The 25,035-nt window shown below is 36.7% G+C and overlaps 1 protein-coding gene across 4 annotated transcripts in view; it reads left to right on the top strand.

The window, feature by feature from the left end:
* The first annotated feature begins 8,220 nt into the window (after window positions 1-8,220).
* The window catches only part of LOC120948884 (chitooligosaccharidolytic beta-N-acetylglucosaminidase), a 71,598-nt gene continuing 54,783 nt past the window's right edge, over window positions 8,221-25,035 (top strand). For 3 of the 4 annotated variants that reach the window (XM_049605231.1, XM_049605230.1, XM_049605232.1), the window contains exon 1: window positions 8,221-8,822. The gene's annotated coding sequence lies outside the window, so the exon portion shown is untranslated. The remainder of the gene's footprint in view (window positions 8,823-25,035) is intronic. The other variant, XM_049605229.1, reaches the window with a different exon arrangement.

Consider the following 25,035-nt stretch of genomic DNA (forward strand, 5'->3'; position numbering starts at 1 on the left):
CTTTTTTGGTTTAAACGAGAGAAGCATTATTTCGCGTCAACCTGCTCTTAGTAGTTTCATCATTCAGTTCCATCGGTTCTATTTTACTATTCCCTGGTTCTATTTTATATGAATTAGGTTTGTTGATAGCTAATGATTGTGTTTTGGTTATTTTATTGTTTGAAAAATCATTTGCCTTAAATTACCCAGTTCCTGTATCGAAGTTTCTATTGTTTTCGTTAGACGTGAATGTGCACAAGAAAGCATGCGCTTCCTCGATGCTTTTGGACGAGCGGCTTGTGCATAGCCAAAATAGGGCTTGCGTAATCCGCTTATGCATGCTGCTAAACTATACTCATCTATAAAATCATTAATTACCTCCCATTGAGCGCTGTATTTTGCTCTGTTTAGTGTTCCTCTGTTTACCAACACTATCTGTTTTTTTATAATATTCGTCAACACTTCCTTCCATACGGTTATGCCATAATTGACAATTATAAGATGACGGTTCTTTTTTGTCTCCTAGAGCGTCTATTAAAATAGCTTTAACTTCACTTAAATTAGAAGGAGTGCCATTAACACACAATTTGTCTTTTGCATGACCTTCTATTTTATTGAGTACTGCAGTGAAATAAATTCGAAAAGTATTTGATGGCACAATACTTTCAAATATTTTTAATGTTTCCTCAGCTGTATTTAATCAACACGTTAATTGTTTTTTATTCCCGTTAAATGATGGTAACATTTTAATGGGATCGGGTATTTTAAACATACTTCCAAAATCAGTTGACGCTGTTGGTTGAGTTGCAATTTCTACACTTTGTTCGGGCACATAAACCGTGTTATTTAAACGTTTTTCGTGCTGGGTTATTTTTTCTGTCATATGAGGCCTGATTATTCTTCTTCTTCTTTGGGTGATGGGGTTTGTCCTCCTATGATGTTGTGGGACATCATAATCAGAGGTTGACCATCTTGATTGTTAGAGAGACCTTGCAGTCTATTTCTCTTTATTTTTTTTTTATTTTTTTTTTCTCTTCTTTCAGTATTTGGTTGTCACATCGTTTATTTCACGGGGTTTGATACTCAGATTGTTTTGTGTTGTCTGTTGGGTGTTGTTTTTGTGTCCGTTTTTTTGAATTTGGTGTGTATGTGTGTGTGGGTAACTATACTGGGTTTTGAAAACAAAATTCAGTTAGTTTCCATCTGTTTGTGTTGTTCCATTTATTTCTCTAATTAATTATAGTTATCTATGCTATTATTTTTTTTTCTCTTGTTTGTTTGTTTGTTTGTTTTTTTTTTTTGAGGTTTTAGGGAGATTTTTTTTTCTTTAAATGATCTTCCATTGCAGGAAGAGATAAAAGATGTTTCTCCTTTTCCTCTCATTCTTTTCATATTTCTATGTGATTTTGTTTTATGAAATTTATAATTTGCCTTATTGTTTTTCCAGAGGGTTCTCTCCATGTTTTTCGGAAATCTTCAAATTTTGTTCTATTGTTATTGTTATTGTTATTATTATTGTATTTAGGACAGTCAAAGATCATGTGCCATCCTGTATTTGATTTTCTGCAATTTTCACATTCACCTTTTTGGGTTATTTTCATTTTGGCTAGCCAGTAATCTGAATAGTCATGCCCGGATAATATTCTGTTCATTATTTTTATTTGTTTCCCGCTAATTTTTATGTTTTTGTGCCAAATTTCAGTTTTGAATTCAGTTTGAAAATTAAGGAATTTCTGTCCTTTAGTAATGGACTCATTTGTGTACCATTCTGTAGCCTGTTTTTCCATTTCCTTACGGTACAAATCTTTGGCATCAGTAAACCTTATTTTATTGTCTAATTCTATACTTGTTAGGCATCCTTTATTCGCTAATTCGTCTGCGACTTCGTTTCCGTTTATACCTACGTGCGACGGTATCCAAACAATTTGTGTGTTAGTGCTGGTGCATCTTTGTAATATGTTATATATAATTCCTTCTATTTGTGGTTCTTTTTGTGCTTTTTTTAGGATGTTGCATGAGGTCAGGCTATCAGTATATAGGATTATGTTTTTCATCTTATATTTTTTAGCTATCTCCAGAGCTTTTTCGATGGCTATCAGTTCTATTGTTGCTATTGATGCTATGTTTTTAATTTTATATTCTTTGTATATGTTATGTTTTCTATCTTTTATGTAAATTCCTATTCCCGCCTGATTATCTTTTAAGCTACCATCCGTAAAAATTGTTGGTCCATTATTGTTGTAGTTTTTCATCTTTTCTAAGGTTATTGATTTAATCGTCTCTTTATTTTTGTTTGCTTTGGTACCTATTTCTTTATTAAGTGTTGTGTCTATGTTTATTTTTGTTGCAATGTTGTTCATTTGGCTAATGGATAGATGTTTTAAAATTTTGTAGTCTTCTTCATATATTTTCTCTTGGTATGATTTTGACTTATTATTGTAGTTATTATCTTTTATCTTATTTATTTGTTTTCTTAATATGTGTGAATATACTATTATTTTTGCTAGTTCTTTACGTGCTATGAATTTAGATCTGAATTGGAATGGGATCTCGGCTGCAATAGCGTGCAAGGTGTTGATGGGTGTCGTTTTTGTGCATCCTGTAGCTTTGCGTATCGCTTGGTTAATTGTTGTATTTATTTTTTTCCTATTGCTTTTGTTGCTATTGTTTAAGTATGATGAGCCCGTTTCAAATATGCTTCGCATAGTTGACCTGTATACTATTAGAGCTTTTTGTGGGTCTAGATTGTTATTTTTTGCGCATAGTATTTTTAAAATGTTTAGTCTATCTATGGCTTTATTTCTCAGGTATTCTATGTGTTTATGAAATTTAAGCTTATTGTCTATTATGGTGCCGAGGTATTTGTATGTGTTGGTTATTTCTATTTGTGTGTTTCGTATGTTGAGGTTGAAATTTTGGTTTTTATTGTTAAATATCATATATTTAGTTTTGTCCGTGTTTATGGGGAGATTTAGTTCTTCTATTTCGTTTATGAATGAATTTAAAGATGTTTGAAGATTGGTCTTCAATTCGTTTTGGTCCTTTCCTCTGGCAATTATCACAAAGTCATCTGCATATTGTATTAATTTTGTGTTTTCATTTGTTACTTTATTGTGTATATCTTTGGTATATAGATTGAATAGAGTTGGGGACATTACATCTCCCTGGGGTAATCCGTTAGTGACTAGCATTTTGATCTTTGTGTTACTTTCTATCTCTACTGTTCTATTTTTAAGGAAGTTAGTAACCCATAGAGTTATTTGGTTTGGTGTGTTAGCGTTAATTAATTTTTGTATCAGTGTTTTGGTTTTGACTTTGTTATATGCCTTTTCTAAATCTATAAATATTGCCCCGGTCATGTTATTTTTCCTTTTGTTTTGGTATACTTGATTTGTTAGGTAATTTATGCATTGATTTATTGTTTTGTGTTTTCTAAATCCAAAAGAGGTTTCTGGTAGAATCTTTCTTAATTCTATGTGTCTATTTAGTTTGAGGAGTACTGCAGAGTTTAGAATTTTTGTAGGAGTCGGAATGAGTGCGATTGGTCTGTAATTGTTTATATTGTTTGGATCTTTTTCTGGTTTTGGTATGGCTATAATTTTGATTTGTTTTAGATTTTTGTGTATTTTTCCTTTCATCCACATATTGTTTGCATCTTTTATGATGATCTTGAGTGTTTCTTCGTTTATGCTACGAAGCATTTCGTAAGTTATTTTGTCTATTCCTGGTGCTGTATTTTTCTTGTTTTTTAGTAATTCCGTCCATATTTCCTTATTAATTAATTCCATGTCTATTTGGGTTGCATTGTTTGTATCTGTTCTAAATTTGGATAATTTATTTTTTTCGAAGTTTAAATCTAAAAAGTCTTTGGCTATTTTATTATCATTGTGTATAATGTTCGATTCTTTGGCATGATTTTTGTTATTGTTAATGTTGTATACTAAGTCCCATAGTTCTTTGGTATTAGTTTGGGAGTTTATACTATCTAGAGTGTGGTAAAATAGTTCTCTTTTATGTTTTTTTATTTTGTAAATCAGGATAGCTGTTCTTTTATTGCATTCCATTGAGTTTTTTATAGTGCGTGAATTATTAAAGGAAGTTCTGGCTATGTTTCGATTCTTAAAGGCAGTTTTTAATTCTTCATTCCACCATACTTTTAGTTTATGTTTTGTTCGGTGAGTATTATTTTTAGTTATCTGTTTGATTTTATTGATGCATTGTTTTATTGTGTTAATTTTTGTGTGATCTAGTTCATTTATTTGTTTATATGTTTTATTTTTATTTATAACGAATGTGGGTGAGCAGCTGTTTTTAATTTTTAGGGTAATTTTTATTACTTTGTGGTTGCTGCCTCCTATATGATAGTCTGTGATTTGTTTGTTTGTTTCTAGGAATATATCTTTTGATATTATTGATAGGTCTATTGAAGTTTTTCTTTTGTTTTTGTCTGTTGGAATGCATGTGTATGTATTGTTATGTAGGATTATTAATTCTGAATTTTCAAATTCTTCCAGGATGATTTCACCTTTTTTATCGGTTTTATCATCTCCCCAATATCTGTGGTGCGCATTGAAATCACCCACTATTAAAACTTTTTCCATGTCTTTGGTATTGTGTATTATTTGGGCTATTGTATTTTTTATCTCTATATTGCTTGCCTGTGGTGCTATGTATATTGATATAATAGTCATTTTTGTTTTGAGTGTTACTATTGCTGTGGTTTGAATTGTTTCTACTTGATTTGTGATGTTGATTTCTTTGTATTTTATTCCTTTTCTTATAAGGATACAGCTTCCTCCATAGCCATCTGACCTATCTGTTTTAATGGTGTTGTACCCTGGTATTTTAATATTCTTATTTTTTTTGGTCCATGTCTCTTGTAGGCATATTCCATGAATGTCTTGTGTTTGCGTGAGATGTTTAAGTTCTTCTTTGTTTTTTCTCAGTGATTGTATGTTTGTTTGGATAATATTGAAAAAAATCATTTTTTCTGCTCACACCTTGTCAAATCAAATTATTAATTATTTGGTGGGGTTAACTCTTCTGCTGCATTTAAGTATCTAGAATTTTCAGTGTCACTTTGGTATACTTCTGATTCACTCAGATATACCTCTGTGTCACTGAAATTTATTGTTTCGCTTCTTGTTCTTTTTCTTATTGTTTGTTCATTTTCTTGGTAGTTGTTTGTTATGTAATTTTCATTTTCTGTGTTATTTTCTGTTCTGTTTACAATGTATTTTGTTGTTATGTGATCCGTTTCGTTTTGTTCGATCGATTGTATTGATTTTTGGTTCTTTGGAGTCTCTGTTACTTTTTCTATGATTATTCTTTGGTTGTTTTGTTCTTCTTCGTTTTCTGGTTCTGGTTGGTTGTTAGTTGTTGTGTTGGTATGTTCCCTATTATTTCTAGCTATTGTATTCGCGAAAGTTTCTTTTAGGTACGTCCTAGGAATTGCAGGCACTGCGTCTCTGCGTATTTTTCGAGCCTCTCTGAGTGTGATTCTGTTTATAGTTTGTATTCTTTTTATTTCGTATTCATCTTTAAATATCGGGCACTCTTTGTCTAGGGTAGAGTGGTTGCCTCCACATTCTGCACATTTGGGGGGATTGTTACATGTCTCGTGAAAATTTTCGTTGCACTTGGCACATTTTTTTTCCCTAAAACATTTCGCTTTAATGTGACCGAGTCGCATGCATTTCATGCATCTCATTGGTAGAGGGATGTATAATTCCACTTTTTCCTTAAAATATCCTATGTGTATATCCTTGGGTGGTTTAGTTTTTTCGAATGTTATGATGGCTGTTCTTGTATTAGCAAGTTCACCATTAAAGTTTTTCCTTTTGAAAATATATACGTCTGACACATGATCGTTGATTAATCCCTCTTTCAATTCATTTTCCGTCATAAATTTGAAGGCATCACATCTCACTATACCCTTGCAAGAATTAAGGGTTTTGTGTTCTTCTACTTTTACTTGTATTTCCGTTTTTCCCCAACTAAGCTTTATTTTTTTTAATTTTTCTGCATCTTTTCTGTTTTTCACCTTGATGAGAATCTTCCCATCTCTAAGTAATGTAGTTTGCAATGGCGCATTTCCAATGGCGTTTTCTGTTGCCTTTGCAAAGAGAAAAGGGTTGTATGTGGCTAAGCTTTTGCCTTTTGTTACACTTTCCACGATTAAGAAGATTTCTTCCGGTTCATATGAATCGTTTATAATAATTCGCTCACCTCTGTTATTTTTTTTCCGTTTTTTTGTTTTACCGGAATCCTCACCAAGGATTCCATAGTAGGATCCGAAAATCCTACTCCCCCCGGGGGGATCCCCCCCCATCTTCGTCACTTATGTTCTTTCTTACCACCTTATTTTCTGTATATTTAATATTTTCGAAATTTTGGAACTGTGTGTAATTTGTGTAGTGTTTAAATGTTCGTGTATATTTGTGTCACTTCGTATCAAACTCACTGTGAGAAAAAGAGATGATCCTTCAACCACTGTTAGAATGAGACTGATTATTAAACACAAACGGAAATGACACAAGACAAGTGCGCCAAGACAAACGGAAAATAGGTATGCATTTTGAAACCGTTCTTGTGACAGACAAGTTTCGTTAAATTATTTCTTTCGTTAAAGCTGTGTCGATGTGTCAAAATGTTCAAAATCAAAACAAAAAACGTAAACAAGTTTATTTGAGACACGATCGTTTATCAAGCAACAATCCTTGTTTAAAACATCGAAATGATTTTATCCCACTTCGTAAGTGACGATTGCAGCAGTGAAGAAGAAACAGCGGTAGATCTGGCAAAATAGCGCGGTGCGGTCAAACGACTGCGGTGTTTGTGTCGACCCGTTACAGCTTTATAACCAAGCGTGAGTTAAGCATGCGGATCATTTGTGCAAACCGTGTTTTACATGTATCATTTTGTGGTTGTTATTTTCAGATTTAAGAAAAAAAAATCCGTATGTAGAAGGAAATTTTCCGTGACATTCTGGCGGAGATCGAACCCTCCGAGTATTCCTAAAAGTGTATGCAGTATTAGATGTGATAATTACATGTACCTATGCTGTTGGTTGTTGAAGCAGTCACTCACTGAAGAAGTTGCTGGAATCCAATGCTATTTAACGCAAACCGGGAGCGTGAGCCCTTCATCTTTCGACTACCATCGAAGTACAACAGAGGAAGGAAATAACAGCAGCTTCTTAACCCAAAACAGCAGCACGTTACCAGTATCTCCAGCATATTGCCATTTGTATGGATAAGGCAGTACACATATTTTTGTTTAAAATGATAAAATTTGATAATTTCTGAAATAAAATACTTATATTTTGTCGTGAAAGCAACAGTAACAACTCTGTTGTTGTGTTGTGTTGGTCAAACAATCTGAGATTGGCGCCTTTCCGTGACAAAAAGCTGACGGAAAGCAGTTTGGCAATTTGGGATTTCCGTTTGTGTTTCATAATACATATCTTGGCAGTAAGCTTGTGAGTTTGTGTTTCGTCAAATTTTCTTTTTCCAACACACAACACAAACGGATGTCATAATACAAATCTTCCGATTTTGACAACTTGTCTTTACAATTTGTGTTTAATAATCGGGCCTATGGTTTATCACAATAGAAAGATTTTTAATCTGTTCCGTGAGTTCAGCTTCATTTGTCATGTTGCTTTCCAATGAAAGATTTTCGATGTCGATATCGATAGAAATAGGATCGAAAGATAATTAACTTTGCGATTTTTCTTCCGTTGAATTATCAGCAATAGTTATTTCAGAATTGCTTCTCCACATTAGGAGCGAACAGGTTAATTGCCCGGCTCTTTGTTCACTTTTGTTAGCGCTTAAAACGTGCTGTTAAAAGCTTACCATACCGTTCCGTTCGCTTGTGTGTGTGAGGTCGTTAACGTCCGGGTGATAAGAAACATCTTATCAAACAATTTTTACCGTAAATAGTGGGTTAAATCTTTTCCTAGTGAACGATATAACAGAGCATTTTGATATGCTGAGACGCATACTATTGTAATTACACAACGAGTTAAATCGATTCATAAAACTGTCAAATTTTGATGAATGTTGCAGATAGACAAGAGGAAATATTGACTGTAATGCGCCTATCACTTAAATAACAGAAGAACCATTGAACTAACGCCCCATTTAATCCGTAGCTTGATAGTTTTGAGATTAGCATTGAGTGATTTACGGCAGGGGTCTCCAAACTACGGCCCGAGGGTCGCATGCGGCCCGCGATGATATTCTAAAGGATTATGTAAATATCATATTAGTTCGAAAATTTTCATCAATTTTTTATTTGCACTAAACCAAGACAAAAAGCAAGTTACTATAAACGAAAAATGTAGAAATTTAAAATATTAATTAAGTATTTCCATATTAAAACAAAATTCAAAAGTTCTCATTACCATAAGTAACGTCAAAATGGTCCTCAACAACGTTATATACGAAGCACTTGCGGTGAGCTGAAAAGTTTGAAGACCCCTGATTTACGGAATCAAAGGCAACGCTAAAGTCGGTGTAAAATTATGACTACCCGTTTTCTGTTACCGATTGCAGGATAGCAGGTGCTCAATAAAGAAAGTAGGTTAGTTTCAATTGAGCGATTGGGTAGAAAACCGCAGAAGCAGCCATTCTGTGATTATTTGTTTGACCTCATTCTATCGTTATCAGCACACCAGGGGTTTGAAAAAAGGGAAATAAATTGTATACTGTTAGATAATCACAATGTTTTACTATCTTGCGGCTACTGTGGTGAATTTGCTGTCAGTTTCACTTGAACCAGTGATGTGGATGGTTACTAGTATCGTAAAAGAAGTGTACACTATTTTAGCTAAATATGTAAGTATTAACAGCATAGAACTGCATAGAATAAAATAATCATTAGAATAAAAGGGATAACTCTTACTTATAGAATAGTAAGCCCCAAATGGTTAGCAAAGAAAAGCATTTATTATTCATGTTTTAACTTGGCGCTCAAAAATATATCAATTAAATACATGTTTGAAATGAATTTTAAAAGTCAACGTCAAAAGTCGTGAAAATGTATTGTACGGGGTAAAATGATCTTGCTATGAGGCAAAATGATCTTACACGAAATGTAAAAACACATCAAAACAAAGAGACAAAATGAACCACACCATTGAACTCTAAGCTTCGGTATAAGCTCTTGCATCTTGGTAGTAATATATTGTTGTATTAAATCAATTAGTAAAGTACTGACAAATTTCAATAATTCAGTAGTTTTTCTTGTCGATAGACTATATAAACAGCACAGTTTTACTTATGAAAGGCTAGTATATTACGGATGACTACTCTTCGAAAATTAGGAAAGGGACTTTCTGTAATTGTTGAATCAATATTCGAATTTTTAAATATTATATTTTTACGATAATTATTAATAGGTCTTTCTAAAAAGTGAATGTAATAGTTGTCAGAAATTTCAGCTGAATGAATTATGTCTGAATCATTTTCAGATGTTGGTGGGTTATTATGTAGAGAATCTGAAATGGAATTTGTTTCGTTTCTAGATGGTTCTTCGGTTCTTCAAATGGTGCCTTGTTTTTTGTTTCTGAAAGACAAGATATAGTATTAGTTTCATCTTTTCAACTCAAAGCGTCTTCGACAACGTTTGCTTGTCCTTCTTTGTATTTTATATCCTAGTCAAAGTTTTCGAGTTCCAATCTCCATCTAAGAATTTTTGAATTTTTGATGAGTTTTGATTTTGATTTCTAGATGGTTCTTCGGTTCTTCAAATGGTGCCTTGTTTTTTGTTTCTGAAAGACAAGATATAGTATTAGTTTCATCTTTTCAACTCAAAGCGTCTTCGACAACGTATGCTTGTCCTTCTTTGTATTTTATATCCTAGTCAAAGTTTTCGAGTTCCAATCTCCATCTAAGAATTTTTGAATTTTTGATGAAAGTTTTGATAAATGTCAACGGTTTGTGATCCGTTATCAGTATGAATTTTTGACCATAGAGATATGGATAGTATTAATTTACTGCTAAAATTATTACTAAAGCTTCTTTTTCTGTTGTAGAATAAATATTTTCTGTTTTATTTAGTGATCTGTTAGCTAATGCAATTGGTCGTTCTATTTTGTCTTGTACTTGTGATAGTACTGCTCCTAATGCATAGTTGCTTGCATCCGTCGTTAGGATAAATGGTAGATTGAAGTTAGGGTACGAAAGTATTTGGTCTGATGTCAAGATGCTTTTAAGTTTTTCGAATGCTTGTGTGTATTTTGTATCTTTAACATTTAGCGTTTCTTCTTTTTTAGGTATTGTGTCAAAGGTTTGGCAAGTTTCGAAAAGTCTTTGATAAAACGTCTGTAATATCCTGTCAGTCTTCAAGGAATTGTTTTATTTCTTTCTGGTTGATTGAGAGTTTCCAGTTTTTTATTTCTTTCCATTTTAGTTGAGTCTGGTTTTATCCCTTCTGCTGTTATTACATGTCCGAAGAAATCTTTTCTTTTTTTAAGAATTCACATTTATCAAGCAGAACTTTTAAATTAAATTCAGATAACCGTTTCAATATAATTGAAATATTTGGCAAATGATGTTTTAATTTTTACCAATGATTATTATGTCATCTAAATAGACATAACAAATTTTTGCAATAAATTCTTGAAGTATATTATTCGTTGCTCTTTGGTATGTGGCAGGAGCGTTTTTAAGACCAAAAGGCATTCTTGAAAATTCAAAATGACCTTTGTCCACAGAAAAAGCTGTTTTTTCACTGTGTTTTGGATCCATTTCGATTTGGTGAAGTCCAGATTTTAAATCTAGTGTTGTGAAATATTATAATTTTCCTAGACTATCTAAAATATCTTCGATCTGTGGAATAGGAAATTTATCATCGTTAGTTTTTTCGTTAAGTTTACGATAATCTATAACGACTCTAATATTCTTTTTACCAGAAGCGTCTATTTTTTTTGGTACAACCCAAATTGGTGAAGAATATGGACTTGATGAGGGTTGAATTACACCTGTTTGTAACATTGACTGGATTTGTTCCTCTACATAATTTTTAAAGTGGTGAGGATATTTGTAAGATTTTATTTAGGTCGGCATATTATCTTTAGTGATAATTTTGTGTTTTATAGCTGTACTGCAGGTTAACTTTTCGTTATCGCGCAGTAAAACTTTGTTGTTTTCTAGAATGATTCGATACTAATGTTCTTTTCGAATTCTACTTCCAAATTTTTGGGAGTAGCTGCTTGCTCATAACCAAAATAAGGTTGTTTTAGGCCAACTAAAAATGCTGCTAAGCCATACTCTTCAATACAATCATTTATAGCGTCCCATTTTTTTCAATATTTTTCGTTTTGTTTAGCTTGGGTTTTTGTATCTCATTGATTTTATTGTAATATTTGTGAATGCTCATATTATCACTCATTTTAGTTTGCCAAAGTTAACCTTTATAATAGGTAAACTCTTGACGATCTCCTAAGGCGTTTAAGAGAATCTCTTTTATTTCGAGAAAGGTGTTAGGGTTTCCAGCAAGACAAATTATATCTTTCGCTCTTCCTTCTATTTTATTTATTACTGCTGTAATAAATATTGACACCTGTTGTTCTGACACGATGCCATGACAAATTTGTAAGGTGCTTTCGGCTGTGTTTAGCCATGATGCTAATTGTTTTCTAATGCCGTCGAACTTCGGTAATGATTTTATCGGGTCAGGGATTTTGCATAGGGATTTGTATGAGTCCAATCTTAATTATCCTGTCGTTTGTCCAAATTAATTATCTTGCAGATTCTGCACAACTTGTCGCAAAGCAAGAATTTCACTTTGAAATGATTCCAGTTCCATTTCGTTTAAATTCAACGAATTGACTCATGGAATATCGGATTTAAGTGGAATATGTGAATACTCTTTGGAGTGTTCCGATCTAGAGCCTTCGGTATACGAACCGGTGTTGCCAAGTTTTTTTACTGAACGGTAGTGATGGGTCGAGCCGGTCTCTTAGTACAGTCGTCAACTCGTACGACTTAACAACATGCCCGTCATGGGTTCAATCCCCAAATAGACCGCGCCGCCATACGTAGTACTGACTATCCTGCTATGGGGGGGGGGAATCAATTATTCACTGAAAGCCAAGCTCATAAGTGGTACAGGCAGGCCTTGACCGACAACGGTTGTTGAGCCAAAGAAGAAGAAGAAGAAGTGATGGGTAAATACAATTTTTTTCCGGAGTCGGATCGATCCTCTGGCACCCCTCGGAGTCGGACTCGGAGTTGCTCCGGACTGTTTAGCGAGGGGGGAGGGGGGGGGGGGGTCCGCACGGGAAAACCCTCGGACTCATCGACTCCGAGTTCGGATCAGTCCGGATCAATCCGGATCAATCCGGATCAGTCCGGATCAGTCCATCGGGACTCATCCAGATTGATCCGGATTGATCCGGACTGATCCGGACTGATCCGGAGTCAAATCCGGTTATGATCCGGAGTCGGAGTCATATTTTGCGCATCGGAGTCAGAGTTGATCCATGACTCCACTCCGGATTACCCATCACTAATGAACAGTTCCCTTGCTTTCTTTAAAGCGTTTTGTTTTTTGGGTAACTTTGTCATTAACAAATTTTGTTTTATTAGGTTTTGGTATCTGGGCCCTATCTGGTAGTACACCCTACGAGGTCACAAATTTCGTCTATCTTCTAGTGCGAAAATTGTGTAAAAGTAACATCTATCTAGTAGTATGTATACTTTGCTACTTGCACGGTCTATCTGGTAGTGCAAGGACGTGAAATGGTGTACGAATCATGCACTGCAAATTTTCTAAGTTTGCTGCAGTTACAGGCGTCCCCCGAGTTACGACCTCCTCGAGTTACGACGATTCGCAGATACGACGATTTTGATTTTGACAGTTAAAAGTTGTCATTGAGAAGAAGTTGATGTATTTTTTGAATTTCTATGCTGATAACCGTTATACACACATTTCCAAAGATTCCACAACTCCCCGGTCTTGAATATCTATATTATGTAAACGGCTTTTGGAGGAAAATTAATACATTATAGTACATTACTTTAAATAAAGTACACAATTTCATAGATTCCGACTCTGCAATTTCAGTTATAAACTTTATATTCACAGATATTCGACATACGACTATTTCGACTTACGGCTTCCTTTGGGACATATTTTCGGTCCCAAATACAGTCGTATCTCGGGGGACACCTGTACATTTTTTACTGAAAGCTATTTAGTAATACATGGTTTTGTCGTTTCACTGAATATTTGTAAAACAAATTACTGACAATGCATTTATTTATTCTGTCAAAACGACATGTAAGTCAGTTTGAGCCTCAAAGGAAAATATAATGCGATGACCGCTTGCTCGTGATGAACAAAAATTTGATTTGGGTAAGCGGTTACTTACGGACACCCCGATAAAATTTTAGGTGCATATTCGGCTTGCGGAATTAACGTTTTGGTTTAGAAAAATCTTCACACCACTTTGCTGTTCTTGCTGAAATTTCGTGGTAACCGTGAGTGCATACCAAATCAACAAACTTGTTTCGACAAAATACAGTTCACATTCGTATAAAACTTTATGAAACAGAAATGAACATGAGCAGAATGGACTGCCATCCTGCGCATCAATAAAAACCCCAATTTCTATACTTTTTTTCGATAATTTTTAATCGATATCAATGACTAAACAATCAGTAATATCAGAAAGGCTTTGTGGTATGTTCAATTTTTGGGTACTGTGGATACTGTTTCGAAGCGGACTTTCGACACTTGATCGTCCAGGCGATCATAAAAACCTTTAGGACGTTGGAGTTTAGAGGGCTTACCTTGGGTAGGAGGACATAAGTAAACTCCTTAAATGAGAAGTCGATAGATGTTGGATGGGCTTAGTCCTATCCTGACAATCCGAACAAATCTGACCTGCCATGATCGGAGTTGGTTTTATTTATACTCAAAAGAAGTTAAAGGTCCGAAAGTTATCGTTTTCACTAAGCTAGTTACGTTTGTCTTTTATTGACAAGAACGATGGTTCTAACCGATATTTTCTTTCCTACTTTACAGTTTCCAGCTCGCGTTTCATAGTAGGTACGGACGATTTGATTTAAAATCGTCATCGTGAGCATAACATGAAAACAATAGTTTGCTTTTACGTTGGTGTTTACCTTTACAATGAACACTGAAGTACCGTCTTGCTTCGAATTACGGCCACTTCATTTTCAATCGGTCAGAGCGAAAACTTCTTGCACGCGGGAAAACAATATTTTCATTCTAAAGTAACTGGAAATACCCTGTATTGCAGTATATTTGTCTCAAGTGATCCGCGGACCACAGATTGGAGACCACTGCTTTAGATCAGCTGCTTTCTAAATGATCGATCGTTGAGGGCCAGGAGAATGCATTTTTTTCTTCTACACATACATTATTATATTATTACAGTTAATACACAAAATAACTGGTTTATGATATTAAACAATGCGATTGGTTATATTGTTGTTTTTCTTAAATTATTATATCATCCAAGCAAGTTTCAAATTCGTTTTATTAACTTACAATTACTAAAATTGATTGTAAATTGATTCAATTAAGAGTCAGCAGCATAGTGTGCAAAAGTCATAAAAAGTTCCAAACAATTAAGCAAAATCGAAATATCGCTTCTCAATGTACCCTTCCTTCCATGTTGCAAATTTGTTTCAGGATATATCTGAAGATGGTACAAAAACCTATTATGAGGCCACGGACAAGTAAGGCCAGGTCAGACAAATTGATAGCGCATTTCCTTAAAAAAAACTCCCAGAAAATCGTTGCATCCTCAAAAAGCAATAGTGTGTAACCATTGTTATCGTAAAATCAACAGTCAGGTTTTTATGGAATTATTCGTTTCTATTTTCTAATTTCTCCTCAAATTTGACCATATTGATTGGTCCGACAATCCATGTTATGGTGATCAAATTTGGAAGAGTTCAACGATATGAATTGTCAAATTAAAATATGTTCAGTTAATTTTTAATGAATAGGATTTTCCTATCTTTCAAAATCGGTTAAATATTTTCTCGGGCCGGACTTTGCGCGATTTTCAAATTTTACGCGATCATTCATATCGATATTTCCTTTCCGTCGACCCTTCCAATTTTGACCCAAACCCTTCAACAGCTTGCCTTTCCACCAGCACTTCGTCCAGTCCACAATTTTGACTGGGGCCCCAAAGAATAGCCGCGGCACGAGTTCTTAGTTTTTGCGAGATAACATAGACACAAGCCAAATTAAAAAGCGCACACATCGACATCGGAATCGATTCTTGAATGAAACCTCAACAGATAAAAAGAGCGTGCTTGGTGTCAGCCAATTTTTCTTGCTAATTTCTCCGGCTATGAACCGTTGTGTTAAGATCGGTTTCGGAGCCTTTTAATGTCGTATGTGCATGTAGTTTGCGTGAGGCATCTCTTGTAACCGATTTTCGCTTTACCCAATTCGTGTGTAGCGTTCAATGCATTTGATCCAACGCTTTGGGCCAACGATGATGAAATGATATTGTTTTGAGCTGTGGGCATGTATCGCAGCGTTCTGCGCTTCCAACTAAGGTAAAAATATTGCACATGTTAAAAAGGCAAATGTTTTCTGCTTCTGATAGTAAAATACTTCTGATAAATAAAATAAATATGCTTCTGATAGGTCTGGTAGTAATAGTAAATCTGGTTGTAAACATAACCCCCGGAGGGAAAATGGGGGTATATTGGGTTGACAACACCAAATGGAAGGGGCCCCTCAATCGACGGGATCATCAACGGGGCCCCCAAATGGCCGAGGCAATGGAGATTGTTCTTCGTATTATGGCTGTATATGGCTGTATGTAGATGCAGCTGTAACGGTTTTTGGTCTTATTGTATTCGCAAAAATTGAAATAGTCGATAAAAACCATATATAAATGAACATGGTCCATAGGTTCCTTGAGTATTTTTATACCCTTCCCCCCTTCTTTCTAACTGAAACCTTTCCCATTTCCCCTTCTCTTCGGTCCACAAACTTGATGTGTTCGATTAGGGTCAAGAATGAAAATTTTAGTTTTTGCATTAAAAGACACACACAATCCACTATACCAGGCCAGGAATGTGTATACTATTTTTCGTGTGAAACAGCTGTCTGCTTTCGGCACACAATCGCAAAGCGGTAGCAGGGGCCCCGCATACAAGAACAGGACGGTTCATTCCAGCCAAGAGCGCACACAATGACATCGATTTAACCATTTCTCGAATGAAACCTCAACCCACTGAAGCACCGTTGACCAAACGACCTTCCTAGGCTTTTTAAAGCGTCGCGAGCTTGGTGTCAGTTTTTCCTGCTAATTTCTCCGGCTACGAGCCGGTGTATTGAAATTTTGTGTAGGGGCCTTTAAATTTTTGTCTGTGTATGATGTGTGCATGTGACTGTTGAAACGGGTTTTCTTTGTGGTTAAACGCAGCGTTCTGTTCTGTGTTCCGTGCATTGAGATTTTAACAGCAAGTGTCACCGCGTATTTTTGGTGAGCTCGTGCACCGACCATCCACACCAAGACACCAAATGCACGGGGCCCCTTATTGACGGGGGCCATTACCGACGGGGGCCCTTACCGACGGGGGCCCTTACCGACGGGGCCCCTTCATCGAAGAGTCTACATAATCGTTGGGGCCCCGTAAACCACCTTTGAGTTTTGGCTTCAATATAGCTGTAACGGTTTTTTGTCTTGTCTTCACGTAAAAAGTTGTATGTAAATAGTGATAAAACATCATTTTAATATTAACATGGCCCAGTCTTATACAGCAGCATATTTGTTGGTGAAATATCCCACTGGTTAACTGGTGCCTTCAATCGTTGAAGTCCCCTCACTAGCCTTATTACTTCGTTTACAACACGCTGTAGTTCATGCACCGAATTGTTACTCATGCGCTTCAAATTGTGTATACCCAGAAAATATTCTCGTTTAATACGCTTGGTGTTATCGAATCGTTTAATTAGTGCATCCCAATTTGTTGTATCACTTTTATGTTTGGTATCTTTGCTTTATTCAAACTCTAAAATAATACGTGCAGTGGCCGCGCACCAGCCGCACCGAGCGCCCCTGCCGAGAGCTCCTGCTCGATCGGCCTTCGTGCACACTCTGCCTGTATGGCGCTCGGCACACACTAAGCCTTGCGCTGCTTAGTGTGTGCGACAGTGTGCGTGTACACTGTCGTCCTCCTGGACGTTGACCGGTGGCAGCGCAACTGCCACGGCAAGTCCAGGGGTCGGCACGGCTGCCCACAACATCTCCGCCTTTTAATACCGAAGGGCTCGAACCGACGCGGGGGTATTCCACTAAGGGAATACAGGCGTGGTGAACCCTTCCGGCCGATGCTGCCAAGATGTGGGGTCCCCGATGTTGGTGCGCTGAGCAGCGCTTGCTGCTGCTCTCGGGCCACACCGCGATGGCGATGATGCGGCGGTGATGCTGCTGGTGTGCCGCTCCCTGGGACGGCGGCGATGGTGTGACGGCGGTGATGATGACGATGATGATAACGATGATGATGATAATGCAGCGATGATGAAGGTGCCGCGATGATGATGATGCCGCGATGATGATGACGATGATGATGAGGATCCTTGCCCCAGGGCAGCAGCGATGTATTTTTTTTCGATGACGGGCGGCAGAGATGAAAATACTCGGGCGGCATGGTTCCTCGCCCTCCTACGATGCGTTAGCTCATCGCCCTTCTTTTTGCTGTGGCTGCAGTCGGGGCGCAATTGGCGACGCCCGTTCGATTGCAGCCGGGACGGCATGCAACCTCGTCCCATCTGGACATTGTGGCTGTAGCCGAAGCGCAATTGGCGACGCCTGTTCGACTACAGCCAGGGTGACAACGTTCGCACTGATGTGGGCTGCTGTGTTGCAGCCCATGCAACTTGTGCGTTGCCGATCCTGTTGTGCTGCCAAGGTGGAATGTCACGTCGCAGTGGTGAGAGGCCGATGATGTGCTGAGCTCGAGCCGGGGCGGTATTGCTCGTCGCCGATGGATCCTTGTTGTCACTGCAGCTGGGCGGAATGCGTCCTCGCCCGATGAAGCTGGGGCTGCAGCATGGGCGGATGTGACGCCCATCCGAAGATCCAGCAGCAAGGCGGAAAGCTGCTTCGCCTGTGGTGCTGCTGGCGTTGCTGGGGCTGCAGCCTGACGACCTTCCTTATCGCCGAGAGTGTGTGCTCGGCTGCCCATGTGGTCCCCAATGATGGGACGGCAGCCGGGGGCCTCGGTGTTGGCGGCGGTGGCGACCCAAACCGTTCGCGGTGTCCCGCAAGCACGGGGACTGGTGCCAACGCGATGGCCGCTGCGATGATGCAGCAAAAACGAGATGGGCCCAATCGCGATGGCGTCCGCGGGTTCTTGTTGGATCCCCCTTACACAGGAGGATCCCATCCTCGTCGCCACTTTTATGTTTAGAAGTTTTGTACTTTATTTAAACACTTATTAAACATATAAAATAAATAAAACATAAATGAAACAAACAATACACTTCAAAATAACAAGTGCGGTGGCCGCGCACCAGCCGCCCCGAGCGCCCCTGCCGAGAGCTCCTCCTCGATCGGCTCGCTAACAAACTCTGCCTGTATGGCGCTCGGCACACACTAAGCGTGCGTGTACACTGTCGTCCTCCTGGACGTTTACCGGTGGCAGCGCAACGGCCACGGCAAGTCCAGGGGTCGGCACGGCTGCCCACAACAATAACTATCTGCGGTAATTGGAGTATGTTCAAATTGCGTTGCAGTTCAATACAAAAAGTTTTGTTTTCAAAATCGTTAAACTATTTTTCAATATCGGTATAAGCCATTTCGATCTGTCAGTTTGGCGGGCTCTCGCCACTATGGGATAGAAAGAAATTAAATACGTCAAAATGTTCAGTGAGTGAGGTTTTCTAAATCATCCCAACGAATACAGTATAGAAACCATCAAATGAACAAAACTATAAATAGTTTTAATTTGTTTTAATGAATTTAATAATTGTTGTTTGCACGTTGAAACACGTTTTCAATGCTAAAAGAAAACAAACCATCAATCATTGAACATTTTGACATAATGCATTTCCTTCTATCCCATAGTGGCGAGAGCCCGCCAAACTGACAAATCGAAATGGCTTATAAAGATATTGAAAAATAGTTTAACGATTTTGAAAACAAAACTTTTTGTATTGAACTGGCTTTTCAGACTTGAAATCACCCGTGCAGCCTTCAGCATACATTTAACGTGGTTGAAATTTTCAGTTTCAACATTGAAGTGGCTTGGAAAACCCTGTAAATGATGGCAGATCTACTTGCGGAAGCCGTATAGATGTATTGAATGAAGATGTTTGTTGCATTTCAGAACAAGGATTTATGCGAGTGGATTCTAGATTAGGGCTCCTTGGGGGATCTTGAAGAGAAGCTTTCATCTCGTGATATTTGCAATCAAAATTCGTCGTATCATTTACTATGCCTTCTAACACTTCTTTATTTTGTATTTTTTCATATGCCTGTTCCTTCAATTCATCAAAATGTATGCGAATGTTTTCTAATTATTGCAGTCTACCTTGTTTTTCGAGTTATCATACGAGCTTTCGTGTTATCATTCGTTCGCAGAAAATCGGCAATTAATTGAAGTTTCAAAAATATATCGCGTTTCTTAAGCTCAAAAATCTATACAGCTGGTTCACTCATTTTGCACTTTAGGTTTGACACTCCTGATAATACGATGAACTCTCGGCTCGCGATGGCGGATTATAAGATGAAATGATCGTAGCTTCGCGCCACTGTAATACTCACGCACGCGTTGCTGGTACTTGAAGCTTTTAGTATGATCAATTTGCACACAAACGTAGTGTCGACCTATGTGTCGTGGTTGCAGTAATATCTTGGTGGTTGCGTGGTTGCTGTAATACGATGAAGTTGGCGCCGATCTGTGTTACACGATGAAACACACACACACGACCAACGCGCAGGATGATGAACGTGCGGGAGGATGAATTCGCAGGAGGATGAATGCGCAGGATGATGAATGCGGGATGATGAACACAGTGGCTAAAACGGAGACTCACACAGATAACGATAGAATATGGCGTTGCAGCTGATGATATTTCACACACGTTGTAGGAGCAATGCGATGGTATTAATATCGTTGAATACACGTATAATCTTCAGCGAATACTTATCTGACTTTAACAGGTTTGATTTATCTTCTCCACTCGGCGCAGCTGGTTGAAATACCCGATAAAGCAAGATGATGAATGCGTTTGGATGAAGATTCACGAGGATAGCGATGGATAAGCCAATGAATTCACTGAAGTCTAAATCACACGTTATCCCGTGGTAGCGAGGATATCCGTATCGATAAAGCGATGAAGGTGCACAAGCGTAATTGTGGCGATGCGATACTGTCGTTGTTGGAAAGCGAGGGTACTGTACGCGCGTGATTGCGGCGGTACGTTGAAGTCTGTGTCGGTGAGACGAGGATGCTGCACACGCGTGATTGCGGCGATGTGTATGTCGATGTGTCGGTAAGGCGAAGATGCTGCACACGCGTGATTGCGGCGGTACAAGCGTCTCGTGTCGGATGGGAACTGATAATTATGCACGCGCGTGGTAACGACGGTGCCACAGTTGAGACGAATACTCTCCAATTCACGTTGAGTAGCAAATGTTAAGAGCAATAATTTTAATTTTAACTAATTCGGATAAATCCGGTTCGAAGGATCAATGTTTCGATAGCTCTTATTTCGATGAGTTCTTTATTGCTACTAAATTATTTCGTAGGATTCAATCTTTAATCTCTAAAGTTCATCTCTACACAGCCGAAGTTCATTTCTGCATAGCCGAAGTTCATTTCTCCACAGCCGAAGCTCATCTCATCAGCTCATTAGCAAATCTCTAAATTCCCGTTAAACAGTTTTCCCCAAGATTACGCGAGTTAATATATTTTCGGATCAAATGATGCGAACGCTTTGAGTTCCAGATTCTAACTGTCTTTATTTCTCCTAGTTTGATTCCTATCAACTCTAATCCTAACCTTATCTTGTATGTATGAGTGTACGGCTTATCTTATATGAATATGGTGCTTGGCTATAGCTATTGGTAAATATAGTGGTGTGTCACATACACATAGGATGGTTAACTACTCCCGGGCCAACAAGAAAAGACGTCCTCGTCTTTTAGTGATACTGCTTGCGGAACATTTCATAGTATTAGAACAACATTCATGCTTGGATATTTTTGTATCCTTTGTTTCATTCGAAACACCTGACATTTCTGTCACTGGATGGTATGTTGTTCATGTTGTTCATGTTCGTATAATCCATAATGGACTTTTCACAAGGACCTTTACCGATCGCAAGTGATTACAAGACTTAGTTCCTTTTTCCTGAAAGATCTTTGTCGTTGGCCTCTTTCGCATCAAAAGATCGTAACGGATCTTTGAATTCCTTTGCGACAAATTGGAGAACACAACGAATCTCGAAATCTGAACAGATTGTAGCTCCTCATCACTTAAAATTGTACAGCCCATTTTTTCCTCACTTTCTAGTATAACCATTCCCAGTATGCAATACCACTATTTACACAAATATACATGTGTAGAACCCACATGTCCACATATTCCGATGTGTATAGATATATAAATATACTTAAGCATTAATATATAAATACACACACGCATGTACACATGTAGACTGTCTACAAATCCATTTGTTTAAGATGAAGAAGAATTGCACAAGCCATATTTTGCCGTTGATTATCTACGTTATTATTATCATTCCTCTTTTTTTTACCATAACTGGAAATAATCTAGCATGTTTGTATCTATTCTTTGTTTAACAAATGCATTTATGTTGTCTTAAGTAAAACTTGGCATATTAAAATTATTTTAAATTTTACCTATTCTATTCTATTATCTATTTTATCTTAAAAAAGAATGAAAAGAGGAACAGTTCAGGTGTTCTTGTGGCTCTCGTTATGAATCCTTTGCTTCCTATCAAAAGAATCAAAACTAATCTTTAACTAACCACAATATATATGTAGATATAAAAAGATATATATACATACTAACATTATTAAATAGTGCCAAACAAAAAAAATTTTTTTTTTTTTTGACAAAACACATAGACAACACATACATAAATTTAACATATAAGAAATAGAATAATGAAAAGAGAGAAAAAAGTAGTAGCAATTAAGTATGAGTATCAATTTAAATTAAGTGGATTAATCAATCAATTATGTTAAGAATTCAATTTAAATTTACAAATAATGTTGATAAATCATTTTTTTGGTTTAGTTCTTTTAATTTTTTATCTAATTTTAAGGTCATTTTTATGAACTTTTCTATTACCTTCTAAGAGAACTGTACTATTGTTTATGTTCATAATATTTTTCTTTTTGTACCTTGGTTTATGTTTAAGTCTTGCTCTAGTTTTTTCGTAAGTGTAATTATTTCTGTCTATTGGGACTGATTTTTTATTTTTGTTGTGAAAAATTAGGTCTTGAGATTGTTTCTGGATCAGATTTTTGTGTACATTATTAATTATCTCAGACGATCTTACTGAAGGCAAGATAACCTCAATAGGAGTATGTTTGGTTACTGAATGGATTGAACTGTTATATTTTTGTACGGAAAGTTCGACAAGATCTGGTGTACAAAATGTTGGATTTTCTTTTTTTGTTATTCTATAGATTTCTAATAACGTTGAATGAAATCTTTCGATGATACCATTCATTTCACTTCTTCCCGTAGCCGTTACATATGTTTCTATGTTGTATGCTTTATAAAATAATTCCAATTCTCTAGAGCAAAAAGACTTTTCTCCGTCCATCACCAAGGTTTTGGGCGGAAAGAATTTTGTTGTTAATTCTTTAACTGCTGGTAAAATGTCGATAGTTGCTCTTGATTCAATTAATTTAATTTGGGCAAATTTGGAGAATTTATCTATGTAAGTTAAAAAATAATTATTTTCAAGAAACAGTATATCAATATGAGCTATTTCAAACGGGTTTGATGGTATTGGAGTGTTTTGAATAGGATAGTCAATTGGTTTTCGATTGTACTTATTTTCATGGCAAGTTTGGCATTCTTTTGCTATTTGTTTTGATTTTGCTCTTATTTTGGGAAAATAAAAATTTCGAAGAATTTGCTGTGTATTTTCTTCTGCACATCTATGAGCTCGAACATGCTCTGTTTTAGCAATTTGCCATTGTTCTTCTTCGTCCTCTATGTCTCGAACTAATTTTTGAGTGTATCTAATTTTCAATAAATTTGTATTACCAAAATACTTCCTATATACTTCTTGAATTTTTCCCATTATCGCTTCCGATGTAAATAACCCATTTATCTTTGATGGGTCGAAGTACTTCTTAAGAACCTGTAATAAAGAAATTTCATTAGTGTCGTTCAACGATATTGTTATTCGGTTATGCGATGAAAATATCTGTCTTCGTTGCACATTATCACAACCGTTTTTAATTATCACCTGATGTTTGAAAGCATTTAGCGGTGTTTCTGTACTGATTATAAAAAAATCATCCGATGTTTCAGCCGAGTGTTGAGTACCAGTCAAAGAACATACATTTCTGCTCAAAGCATCCGCCACAACATTAGTGTTTCCTGGCTTGTAAGCGATTTCGAAATCATGCTCCTCTAGGTACGATTTCCAACGTTTCAATTTGGCATTAGTATTTTTTGCGGATAAGGCAAATGTTAATGGTTGGTGATCTGTCAAAACTGTAAACTTAGTACCATACAGATAGTTACGGAATATTTTGAGAGCCCAAAATATTGCCAACATTTCCTTTTCGGGAACAGAATATTTTTCCTCTGTCTTTGACAATGATCTGGAGGCAAAATGAATTGGTCTATCTTTGCCAATCTGACCTTGTGATAATACGGCACCTATTGCTATGTCAGAAGCGTCAGTTGTAAGTAAGAAAGGTTTACTGTAATCCGGATAGATAAGAATATCTTCTGACGATATAATGCTTTTGAGTTTTTGAAACATGCTTTTTCAGCAATAGATAAATCTATTTTCTTTTTTGAAGCCTTATTTTCGTCACCTCTCAATAAATTTGTTAGCGGTTTAGCTATTCTAGCAAAATCTTTGATAAATCTCCTATAATATCCCATCATTCCTAAAAACCCACGCAATTCTTTTATGTTGGAAGGTTCTGGGTATCTGCTTATTGCTTCTATTTTTTTATAATTCGGTTTAATGCCTTCCGAAGTTATAATATAACCTAAAAATTCGATTTTATCGTGTAGAAATTCTGATTTATCGATCTGTACTTTTAAATTAGCGTTGCTTAATAATTGTAAAATATTGTTTAAATTGTTTAAATGTTCTTCAAAACTTTTACCAAATACAATTACATCGTCCATATACACATAGCATGTTTTGCCAATTTCACTACGAAGTACATCATCGATCACTCTCTGAAAAATTGCTGGGCCATTTTTCAGCCCAAAAGGCATTCGTAAGAACTCGTACTTACCATTATTAATTGAAAATGCAGTTTTTTCAATATCACATGGTCTCATGCGAATTTGGTAAAATCCTGATGCCAGGTCCAATGTGGTGAAGTATTGATGCCCCTCAAGCTGATCAATTACGTAATTTATTTCTGGCATCGGATATCGATCGGCAATTGTTTTCTAGTTAAGCTTTCGGTAGTCAACAACCATACGAAATTTTTTTTCTCCCGATGCATCTATTTTTTTCGGGACTATCCACACAGGAGCTGTCCACGCGGAGTGAGACGGTCTTATAATACCGTTATCTAAAAGGGTTTTGATTTGATTATTGACCTCTTGTGTATAGGCCGCTGGGTATGGATATACTTTTTGATGTATTGGTATATCATCGTTAGTATTGATAGCACATTCTACTCTTGTTGAGCATGTTAGTTGTAGTTTCGGCTCGTGGAATACTGAATTGTTTGCATCCAGTATCTTTTTAAGCTTTGCTTGTTCGTTACAATTTAAATGTTCTAATCTAAATATTGGATTTAATGTAGTTTTAGAAGATGAGTAAGAAAAAAGTGGAATATGTAAGACCTGAGAA

This window comes from Anopheles coluzzii, chromosome 2 (assembly GCF_943734685.1).
Source record: "Anopheles coluzzii chromosome 2, AcolN3, whole genome shotgun sequence".
Lineage (NCBI taxonomy): Eukaryota > Metazoa > Arthropoda > Insecta > Diptera > Culicidae > Anopheles > Anopheles coluzzii.